This window comes from Diabrotica undecimpunctata, chromosome 1 (assembly GCF_040954645.1).
Source record: "Diabrotica undecimpunctata isolate CICGRU chromosome 1, icDiaUnde3, whole genome shotgun sequence".
NCBI classification, from domain to species: domain Eukaryota; kingdom Metazoa; phylum Arthropoda; class Insecta; order Coleoptera; family Chrysomelidae; genus Diabrotica; species Diabrotica undecimpunctata.
Window position 1 is genome coordinate 20,005,008 of NC_092803.1, and position 13,086 is coordinate 20,018,093.

A 13,086-nucleotide genomic window follows, 5' to 3' on the forward strand; every position below is an offset into this window, starting at 1 on the left:
TGATAGCCGTGAATTTCACCTCCGGTTCCAGGTCCGCATCGAGGTGGTACTGGCGAATAAAAAAGAGCTTTCGACTTTCTTATCGCACGGTCACAACTAACGAAATAACGAAATTGCCTTATGTAAATGTTTATTAAGTTTTATAACAAATTTAATAATAGAAAGTCATATAAACGAAACGTAGAAAATACAACACTTTAGACAGGTAAAGGAAAACATTATTTTTTAAGTGTATTACAAAAATGTGTTTTTATGGAGATCCATCAAAAGCTTATTGAGATCCTTATATCAACCAGAAATTATGCACAAAGCGTAACATAATATCAGTTAACTATACTGACATCAAAATAAAACACTAAGAATTAAAATGTCTGTATTATATTATAACGAAATTATTTTGCCTACCATAGTGTAACAAAAATTTATGTTGCTCCACTTTGGGCGCTACTATAACAAATATTAACCAGATCACTTAGAACAAGGTCCCCGATGTGATAGGATCTGTAGAGTAATAGCGAATATAAATTTCAAAACTAAGTTGAAAGTAGAAGTTGAAACTGAATGCAGTTCAGCTAGCTGGGTATGCATGAGACTGGCCGGTTGATACTAAAGGTAGGGTTAGGCCTATTTGCATGCCCTGAGAAAACAGTAACGAATAGTAAATATGGATTAACTAAGAAAATATAAGAATAAATAAAACGAATTAAGAATATATACTGACAACAGGAATGTAGGGAAAAAGAACGATTAGGGCGCCAGGGAAGATGTTTACTGGACTCTTAGTCTAACAAACACTTCATCCAGTGACTTTATTGCTGCTGCTAACTATGTTTTCTGTAACTAGATATAACCTTATATATAAAAGAAGGTGGTTTAATAAAACAGATTATTACTTATAACCCAATTTAATAATAATAAAATAGAAACACTGTAAACCCCGTAATGTACAATTTAACTTAAATACCCTACATGAAAATTCCCTTAACAATGTTATATATATTCTAACTTAAACACCCTTATAATATAAAATCCTATTGACCCCTTTTTTTTATACAATATATTTACATTCCCTTATGTACTAGAAAAATATGAACTTTTATTATGAAGTTTTATTCATTAATTAAAACAAAATTTACTGACAACCAACATATTTATATATCCAAACAACTATAACCCCTCTCTATATTTAACACAATGTATCAGTTTGACAATTTCTAAGTTGATTCCAAGCAGATAACCTGTAGATGTATTTAAATTGGTCTGTTCAGAAAGGAACAGATCCAAGATGAATCAGTGACGATACCAGTAGGGCTGTAAGAATACAAAATGGACCTTTGTGCATAAATGAGCTTACAAAAATTGTATTAAAATCCACCCCTACCCTGTTATATCCAATACATATATATATATATATATATATATATATATATATATATATATATATATATATATATATATATATAAAATATTTAATGACAAAAATAAGCAAATGATGTTAAGAAAAAATTGAATGTTATATAGATAATGATACGCAAATAGGTACGAATTAAGAAAATTGACTAAAATTATTATTAAGTTTTGGTTCGTTCACTCACTAAAAGTTTAAACAAAATTTAGGTAACTTACTTTTAAAATAGTACGAAATCAATAAAAAAGAACCTGACTACTCTCAAACCGAGAAGGTTCTTCTTTCGTACGCCTTACGCCGCTGGGACTCGTCCGGGTGAAAGCTGTAAGCCCACTTTTCTAGCACCAAACTGAACAGCTACTCCAATATCTGGGAAAAACCAAAAAAAACTCCAACTAAACTAAACTGAAATCCATTACCCCAAATCCAAAATAATCTTAATTGTATTGACTTTTATATTCCTTTTATCCTCCAGCGACTAAAAATAAAATCAATGAAAGCTCTCATTAGCTTTATTCTGATTTGATAAACAAAAAGGCGGTTAGGACAAGAAAAACTAGCCCGAATGATGATAATTAGCGAAAGGTTTCGTACACTTTTTGTGACCTTGGAAAATTAATCGAAAATTATGTATTTATAAAAAGAATATTGGGATTGTACTATGAATATTTCAATGAAGAAATAAAATTTAACTTATCTTGACGAATATATTATATGCAAATAGTAATGAAGGATCTCCTTACATTACCGAATTGAATGGATATTAAAATGAGAAAGTGTACTTAGGAGAATTTCTAATAGAAAGAATTCTGAAGGTGATTCGATTGATATAATTAGGGTAAAATTATTGAATAAATTATATTGATATGAAACTTACAATGGTATTAAAAAAATAATTTACTTTAATTATAATGAAACTCACCCAACGCAACAATATTCCACAAATTAAACTAATTTTTCCAAAAGCTTCTAATACCCATAAAAACAACACGCCTTCTATAAATTAAAATTGGCCTCGGAATAAACTTAAAATTTTTCCTGCTATCTTGAAAACCACGTGGCGTTGGTCGCTGAAGGATTAATCCTCTGCCTCGTTCAAAGGTTGGACATAAAGTCTCTCTTTGCACTTTTAAAATCGTTGGCTTCCGTCAGTTCCAAGCTAAGCGGAAACGGCAGGTAAGCAGTTTGACCAATTGATGTATAGTTGGTTGCATAATTTACAGGCAGAATTAAGTTATTTTAAATCTCTCAGTAACGATAAAGTAATCTTTTCGTTATAATAGGGTAAGATTATGGGGTTGAAAATTGGGGACAGAAATTATTGGGGCGGAGATAGGGCAAGCAACATAATCGAAACTTGTGCGAATGGCATTTAGGGTTTGTTAGGAGAACTGGGGTCGTGGATAAGTAAATGACAAGGGGTTTGGATTGGGGCAACTACAAAAAATGGAACAAAGGGGTACTAAATGAATCTCTTGGGACAAACAAAACGAAACACAGAAAGCAAACGGGAAACACCTCTAGTTATTTAAAAAGGACGCCACTTCGAGGTACCTAATCATAACAATTACAACAGCTAGTTGTAACTATTGAAATAATTATTAAACATAAAAAATATATCTTTTCAAATAAAACTAAAAAAAGGGTTACAGAGTTAGTCAAGATAAACAAACAAAATGGTTTACAAAAAATTAAACATTTATTGTGTCTCACTACAAACAGTTTCAAAAATACAGATAATACATAAAGACAGTCACAAAAGTAAATATAAAAATAACAAAGAAAAACTTATATGTGTTTTATTCATTTACAAGTGGGAATTGCAACAAAACTTACAAATGTTACTGGGCTATAAACTGTGGCAAATAAAAAATTATCTTTTAAATAATGAAAGCAATTATTATTTAAAAAAAAGTCTATCTTTACTTTTACGGTAAAATTTAACACAAAAAGTTACCTTAAAGTTCACTAAATTTCACACAGCATGTCTAGGGTCGGGAACTGGAATTATACTGGAGGATGACGACTAGGGATAAGAAGATATGAAAACTCGTCTCCTTCAAAGACTGGAACAGGCCCAGCACAATGGCAACAAGAGGCCATCTTTAAAAACTGTTATAAAATTGCTCAATAGCAAACATTTAACTGATACTGCATACTACATTTTCATGACAAGGAACAAAACAGGAAACAATACAAATTAGAAGAAACATTTTTGACTAACACTATAAGCGACTCCAGCCGACAGCTGCTTTAGCGAGAGTGATCTAATAATCTTTTAAATTCATTCGTTTAACTTAGCATAAACAAAACATATAAACTGGAATATTTATTTGAAACGCAGAATATTTAGCGGTTTCGATCAAAGAAAATAATACCCAGCAATTATAAACAACTCTAAAAATGGTTTATTTTACTCGGCACCGCTAAGATGAATTGGAAGAATTCGGTGTTTTAAACGTACGAATGGGAAATGAAATACACTAAGATTATTCTTTGATATTTAACAAATACGAGGGGATTTCAATACATATCCAAAGGATTTAGAAATGCTATAATATAAGTGTGCGACAAGTATATATGTGCTTATTTTCTCCAATTGAGACTTTTTATAGTATTAATTGTCAATATAAATGAGTCGGATAAAATTAAATTATTAAAAGAATTTTTCACGAATTAAAAAAAAACAAAATTTGTTTAATGTATTAATGTTTGTATATTGAAAACGATTTCCGAAGTGGAAATTGAAACGTCAATAAACTTATTTTAAACTTTAGTTGTGGCTTATTCCTATTAAAACAGTAATTGCCTCTTTTTTGCACCGATCTATTCACTTACAAAGACACTTATTCACGATTTCAATTTTACAACAAAAGTAATTTCTAAAATTTACCGTCAAAATAAAAATTTTTACCTAGAGGTATAAACTAGCAGATTTTGTAACCTTTATAACGCTAATATTTTATTAGTTAAGTATTACATTACGATACCAAAAACTGATCGGAAAGTTTTATTCAGAATTGCACAATACAATCAAGTTAACAGAATCTAGAGATATTACTTACATTTTAGGAGACTTTAATGCAAAAATTGGAGTAGATACAGTTGAAAATGTAGTTGGACAATTCAGATTAGGAACCAGAAACGAGAAAGGAGAAAGGCTCATAGAATTCTGCTAAGAAAAGAATATGGTAATTGCCAATACTTGGTTTCAGCTTCCTAAGAGAAGACTATATACGTGGACGTCTCCTTCACATACAGAAAACCACATTGTCAGAAACCAGATGGACTTTATACTCGTAAATAGTAGATATAAAAACTCTATAACCTCAGTTAAAACTTATCCTGAAGCAGATGTTAACTCCGACCACAATGCGTTAGTTGATGACGTGAAAATAAAATTAAAAAGAATTGAACTCAGAAAACAACAACCAAAAATTAATGTAAAAATGCTAAAAAAACGGAGAAATAAAAAACGAATTAAAACAAAATGTGAATGTTAATATGCAAGAAACACTAACTGACAACAAACAAATTATGGATGTAAATAAAAAGTGGTATAATATAAAAAAAACATTACTGAAACCAGCTCAAGAAAGTTTGATACAACATAGATCAGAGGCTAAAAAACAGTGGATGACAGAAGAAATACTATTACAGATGGAAGAAATAAGGAAATATAAAGAAAAAGATCTACAGAAGTATAAAGAAATACAACGAATAATTAAGGAAAAAATCAAAACAGCTAAGGAAATCTATTTGATGAAACAATGTAAAGAGATAGAAGAACTAGAAACAAAATATGATATGAGAATTATGCACAAAAAATAAGAGAAGTGACTGGAATGGGTCGAAATAGACAGCAAGGACGCATAAAAGACAAAAAAGGAGTACTACTAATAGACTTACCAGAGAAATTAAGACGATGGGAGGAGTACGTTAGAGAACTTTTCCAAGATGAAAGAGGTGAAATGCAGAAAATACAAGAATTAAATCCTTTAGATAGACAGAAGATCACAATAGATGAAATCAAATATGCTATCAAAAACTCTAAAGACAATAAGGCGGCTGGATTAGATGAAATACCAGTAGAACTGTTAAAACTAGTGGAAGGGGATAACTTGGAAGTATTGGCAGATTTATTCAACACGGTGTACGATACGGGAATAATACCACAAGAGTGGCTAAAGTCAGCATTTATAACTATCCCTAAAAAATAAGCAGCAAAAGAGTGCTCTGCTCATACTGCAGAAATAAACAGGCAAACAGAGATTGCCAGATCAGAATTTATACGAATGAAGCCACTCCTAACGTGCAAAAATCTAAATTTGGAGATCAAACTACGTACCATTCGCTGTTATATATTTTCAATATTATTATATGGAGCTGAGACTTGAACAATAAAAAATGTAATTTAAAAAGAATCGAGGCTTTAAAACTCTGGTTATACCGCCTCGGGATACATGTTTCACTGAAACGGTTAAGACCGTTGGTTTTTTATCTTGTTTTCTTTGTCTTGGATTTATACTGCAATTTTAATATAAAAAAATCCGTTTTTTTATTCGTGTTGAAGACATTTTGAGACATCCTTTAAATATAAACTTAAAAAAGATTAACTCTAAATAGCTACAAATTCTACTAAATCCGTTGCTGCATTTTCACTTTCCACCTGCTTGTTACTGCTATCGGCCGGGCCAGCCCAACCTACATTCGCATCAATAATTTAGAGATTCCGCAGGTATTACTTTTCATGACGATTATTTATTTTTTTAACCGTGAGAAAATTGTTGAGATTGAGTCAATAGCTGCACAGCCAGACAATCGAGCGCCTGAAATTGCGAGATTGACGAATCCATTCGCATAACCCGCTTAAGAAATTCGAAAATGTAGTAGTTTTCTTTGTGGAAGACTTTTATTTGTTCATAAGGAAGGCGTGGCAAACAAAAATGCAGCGATGGTCAAAGAAATTAAACTAACGAAAGTAAACTCCCTTGAGAATTTTTATAAAAAGATCGAAAACATATTATGTATGGTTAATATAGTTTTATTTCTTGGACAACACTATAGAAATAACTGAAACAGTAAGGCTGTAGAGTAGAGGCAGTAAACTGTCTTCTATGACTATTCGTTGAAAAGTATCTATAGTAGAAATTCAATTCAGAAGAGTGATATCATAGTTTAAACGCGGAATATCCTCAAATTTAAATGTACACAGCGGCCCTCGAAAACTGCCTGTTTTCTCGATTGCAATTTGCGTTTCCTCATAAGAAATTACAGAATATATAAAGTAGTATATTTATTTGTGCTTCTCTATAGAAAAACTGACCAGGGCCCTGATTCTAATTGAGATTTCGACTCAAAACATGTCGAAATTAATATGGCGACGTCGAAATGCGACTTTGCGAACCTTGTGGATTTCAGCTGAACTAACCAAACGACGTCACTAATTTTCGACTTATCGAAATTAATTTCAACTTCAAGAAAGTGGTTGAAATTTCATTTCGAGTCGAAATTAATCTGACATGACTGACTGGACTGGGAGAAGTGAACTTAGGTTCAGTTTAGGTAGGCGGTGTTTTGATCCTTGCAAGAAAAACTGAGGCAAAAAGTATCAATATGGCTGTGTTTTACGGAGATTTGCTAGTTTTGGAGGAATTAGAGAGGTTAGATATCCGACGCTCATAACGGAGGATAAGAAGAATGTTACGGGATACTCAAAATTCTTTTTCACTAAGTGATGCTCAATTTAGGCAGCAATTCCGGCTTAATAAACAAGCTGCAAATTATTTAATAAGGGTATTAGAACCACATTTGGAAGAAGGTGTTTATGCCTCTAGGATACCCAAAATGTTTAGGGTTAGTATTACTAAGCTGCAGTAAATTTAAAAATAAGTATATTAGAATATAACCACTAAGTCAAATCTTAGTGGTTATAACTTAAGGATCTCCCACATCGCCTTTTTTTTTCTTGCCATCTTTTCTTTCAATTCAAAATATAATTGAGAATGGCCAATATTTATGATTTAACAACTCAAACAAGAAAAAAAGATGTTCACGTAACGTAAACAAAACAAACATTCAACAAGCGTAGTGCAGCCAATAAACAACAGGGCCAACCCAAATTTTCAGCAGTGTCAAAATGATAAAGTAAATATCCCTAGTTTTAACTACAATCGAAATGAATGAGAATCGCTAGCAATTGCGACTGTCATGGCGTAGTCGCTTTTAAATTTCGACATCGAAATGAAATAGAATCAGGGCCCAGGAGTTGTCGTACAGTGTAGCCAAATCTTGTTCACAAGTAGTAATTATGGTCATACAAAACCTGTATTCTTCCACGCAGCGATTATTACCGTCATAAAAATACAAAAAAAAAACATGATTTTTTCAATAGTAAAAATTAAGCACAAAATTGTAATGAAATAAATTTTATTTATATGTTCCGTTTCGTTACATATTTAAATTTATAAAATAAAAATCGATATTTTAAAACATTATTTTTCAATCGTTTGGCAATGTTGGAATTAGCGAGGAAATTCCGTTTACAATTCGGACGCAGACATGCCATAAAAACTAGTTTTTATTATTTTTTCGCCGGAGGAATGGTTCTTTTACATGGGCGTTTCTATGGGTAATGTATTTTGTGAGTATATTTTATGTGATAAGTTGGTAAACTTATTGTTGTCAATACTGTTTTAACAATAATGTATTGTAGTATTGATAAAACGTGTTATTGATAATAAGAGTGTTATATTTTGTCGTTTTATAGTAAATTTTTAGTTATATTCTTATACAGAATTATTGAAATTATTGTATATATAGTATATACACAGATTATTGAAATACAATGGACGAAAAACCGAGTTGTTCCAAGAGAAGACAGCAAAATTCTGATGTTGATTCCAAAAATGAAAAGCCGCAAAAGAGACGGAAAATGTTAACGTCCGAGGGAAGGTAATGATACGAAACGTTTATGAAGGAATTGTCGGCAGAAAAATGGAATTAAATGTTAGCCAAGCGATCGACATTTGTAGCAGTTTAACAAAAGTATCCGTTAGCTGTATTTATCGTGTACTTAAAAATACATCGGAAAATAAAAAGCAAGAAAAAGGTGAAACTAGAGGTAGGAAAAGCATTGTTTTCGATGACGAGACAAGGAATATTATACGTCGAAAAATTCATTCATTTTATTTTCTAAGTGAAATTCCAACACTGAAAAAAATTTCTCAAGAGCTCAAAAACGATGACTCTTTACCCAAGATATCTCATAGGGTCTTAATCAGAACCATGCGCGAAATGAACTTTCGATATGTAAAACGCAACAGAAAAAGTATGCTATTACAAAAAAATGAAATTATTCTGTGGAGAAGAAAATATTTAGAAGAAATACGAAAAATTCGCAGCACTGGATGCAAAATATATTATTTGGATGAAACCTGGATTAACGAAGGTCATACAGTTGGAAAAGTTTGGCAACATTTAAATGTCAAAAGTAAACGCGAAGCATTTATAGAAGGCTGGTCTACAGGATTAAAAGCTCCATCAGGAAAGGGACGGCGTTTAATTATCACCCATATAGGAAGTGATACAGGGTTCTTTGATAATGGTTTGCTTCAATTTAAGTCAAAAAAAAACAGGTGATTATCATAAACAAATGACTTCCGAAGTATTTGAGCGCTAGTTTAAGAGAATCTTACCAAAATTGGAATCTGGGTCTGTGGTTGTTATGGACAATGCGCCATATCATAGCCGCAGACTAGAACAATTACCGACGACGGCATGGCGGAAAGGGAGAATTCAAGAATGGCTTACAGAAAAGGGGATTGCATACGAAGAATCAATGCTCAAAATTCAACTACTTGACATTGTACGGTTAAGGAAAAGTGAATATCTTAAATATGTTGTGGATGAAACTGCAAAAGATTATGGTGTCAAAGTTCTACGTCTACCACCTTATAATTGCGAACTTAATCCCATTGAACTTATCTGGGCGCAAGTGAAAGAAAAGTAGCACGCAATAACAAAACGCTCAAGTTAAACGAAGTTAAGGAACTTTTTATTCAAGCAGTCCTCCATGTAACTCCAGAGAAATGGGCTAAATGTATAGGCCACATAATTAAAGAAGAATATCGTATGTGGGAACTTGACACTCATGTCAAAGTTTTACTAGAGCCAATTATAATTACACCAGGTGAAGATAATGACAGCGATAGCAGCACTGCATCTTCAGATTTAGACAGCGAATAATATTTTCTAATAGTTTAGTAAGCATCAGCATAAAAAACCAAAAACAAAAAAAAAACGAGAAGAACATAGTAAGTGTGTATAGTGTTTGTGTTTAAATAGAATAGTACAATGTTTTGTTACATCCAAAATTATTTTTATTTTGTTTTTATAGAATTTTATTTTATTTTATAGGATTTTATTTTGTTTTGTTTTATACTGTTTAAGTGTTTTGTTTATTTTATTTAATGGGACAGTATGGCTCTTGGCGAACACCCATTTAAAAAGTGACGCGCCACAAGACATACCTCTCGGGTGGTGGGGAAACTGTCTTAAAATTTGTTTTAAAAAAAATTCATTGTGTAACTCTTTAAGGACGGGTCACGTCAAAAGACGTTTTAGCGTAACTTCCGCGACAGCCTGGTGGCATCAGTAAGCTTTCTGAAAAATTACTTGTTTTTTATAGTTTTTGTTTGTGTCATTCTGTATTTTTAGGAGACTGTATGGAATAAGCCACATAATATTTATTTATAGGTTTAATTTACTGATTTTTCGATCTCTATATAAAGAGATCGTTTTCAAATATACAAGTGATAGTAATATTTATTTTTCTATGGCTTTTTGCTTGCCGTTCTGTATATTTAGAAATAATGGTGGGAATAAGTAACAATATATTTAATTGAAATGTTTAATTTACTGACGTTTCGATGTCTATATAAAGAGATCGTTTTCAAATATACAAATGATAGCAATATTTATTTTTCTGTGGCTTTTTGCTTGTGGCATTCCGTATTTTTAGGGAGAATGTTGGAAATAAGCCACAATACATCTATTTACATGTTTATTTTACTGACGTTTCGATCTCTAGTACAGAGACCGTTTTTAAAGTTAAGAAAAAAAAAAGAAAATAATATAAGAATATATAAATATATAATAATAAACAAATAAAATAAATATAACTATAATTTATATCTTTGAAAACGGTCTTTGGATATAGAGATGGAAACTTCAGTAAAAACCTGCAGATAAATATATTGTGGCCTATTTTGAACAATAATATTTAAACAATATAATATAATTAACGTTGAAATAAAAGTGAGTGTACGCCACTGGATTTTCATACGTCTTTCCCCACTTCTACGCCTTCAAACGATGACTCACTCTCCCAAATAGTGAAATTAGAGTTTAGAAGAGTTATGCACAGAATGATATATATATATATATATATATATATATATATATATATATATATATATATATATATATATCACAATCATATATCACTTCATATAAAAATAAAACACTTTTTAACCGTTACGCAGTGGCGTATCTAGCCTCACAACTCATACTTTCAAAATGGCGGCTAGTAGTTTAATAGTCATCATAACGACGGACTTAAATAAATTGGAAAAGAACGAACTTGTGGACATTTTGAGTTACGAGTGACAGTGACAAACATTCAGTTAATAAATTATGTAAATAAACATAGTCATAAACCTACGAACAATATACAGTGATAAAGAAGACAAATTTCATGACACGAGTGAAAATTTATCTTGTGATTGTGGAAGACTTGGGAAAGATAATGGCGCTATTAAAAAAGAACTTGAAGTCGTATGTAGACTTTCTTATCAGCTTGAAAAAAGAACTCAAGAACAAGAAGATTTAATATTACTGGTAAAACTACAAAATACTAATTCCATTTTGCAACATGTACCGCCTTCTACCAGTAAAATATTAGATTCTATTAAAACATCAACAACGAATACAAATTGTAGAAAAAGTAAATATAAAAAAAACGAGCAAAAAATTGTGTCGGCTAGTGAACCTGAACAAAATATTGGTTCAAATACAAAACCGGTAGGAGATTCCGAAAGGAATTCCCCGACACAAAATATAATAAATAAATACAACAAACCGATTTTCGGTAGCAAAATTTCTTCTATACTATAATTTCACTATTTGGGAGAGTGATTCATCGTTTAAACGCTGAATATCCTCAAATTTAAATGTACACAGCGACCCACGAAAACTACCCGTTTTCTCAATTGCAATTTGCGTTTTCTCATAAGAAATTACACAATATATAAGTAGTATATTTATTTGTGCTCCTCTATAGAAAAATTGACCAGGAGTTGTCGTACAGTGTAGCCAATTCTTGTTCACAAGTAGTAATTATGGCCATACAAAACCTGTATTCTTCCACTCAGCGATTATTACCGTCATAAAAATACCAAAAAACATGATTTTTTCAATAGTAAAAATTAGGCGCAAAATTGTAATTAAATATATTTTGTTTATATGTTCCGTTTCGTTACATATTTAAATTTATAAAAAAAAATCGATATTTTAAAACATTATTTTTCAATCGTTTGGCAACTTTGGAATTAGAGACGGAACTCCGTTTCAATTCCGACCCACAGAAAGCCATAAAACTGGTTTTTGCCGAGCAAGTACACATCAACAATCGTTCATTTACATTTGCGTTGCTGATGGTACTGCATGTGTTGCATTTTGTGAATATATTTTATGCGATAAGTTTGTGTTATTGATAAAACGTGTTATTGATAATACGAGTGTTATAGTTTGTCGTTTTATAGTAAATTTTTAGTTATATTCTGTGATTATTTGGTTTGAGTTTTATTGGAGTTGGACGAAAAACCGAGTTGTTCCAAGAGAAGACAGCAAAATTCTGATGTTGATTCCAAAAATGAAAAGCCGCAAAAGAGACGGAAAATGTTAACGTCCGAAGAGAAGGTAATGATACGAAACGTTTATGAAGGAATTTTCGGCAAAAAAATGGCATTAAATGTTAGCCAAGCGGTCGACATTTGTAGCAGTTTAACACAAGTATCCGTTAGCTGTATTTATCGTGTACTTAAAAACACGTCGGAAAATAAAAAGCAAGAAAAAGGTAAAACTACAGGTAGGAAAAGCATTGTTTTGGATGACGAGACAAGGAATATTATACGTCGAAAAATTCATTCATTTTATTTTCGGAGTGAAATTCCAACACTGAAAAATATTTCTCAAGAGCTCGAAAACGAGGACTCATTACCCAAGACATCTCATATAGTCTTAATCAGGACCATGCGCGAAATGAACTTTCGATATGTAAAACTCAACAGAAAAAGTATGCTATTAGAAAAAAATAAAATTATTGTGTGGAGAAGAAAATATTTAGAAGAAATACGCAAAATTCGCAGCACTGGACGCAAAATATGTTATTTGGATGAAACCTGGATTAACGAAGGTCATACAGTTGGAAAAGTTTGGCAAGATTTAAATGTCAAAAGTAAACGCGAAGCATTTATAGAAGGCTGGTCCACAGGATTAAAAGCTCCATCAGGAAAGGGACGGCGTTTAATCATCACCCATATAGGAAGTGATACAGCGTTCCTTGATGATGGTTTTCTTCAATTTGAGTCGAAAAAAAAACAGGTGATTATGAAAGA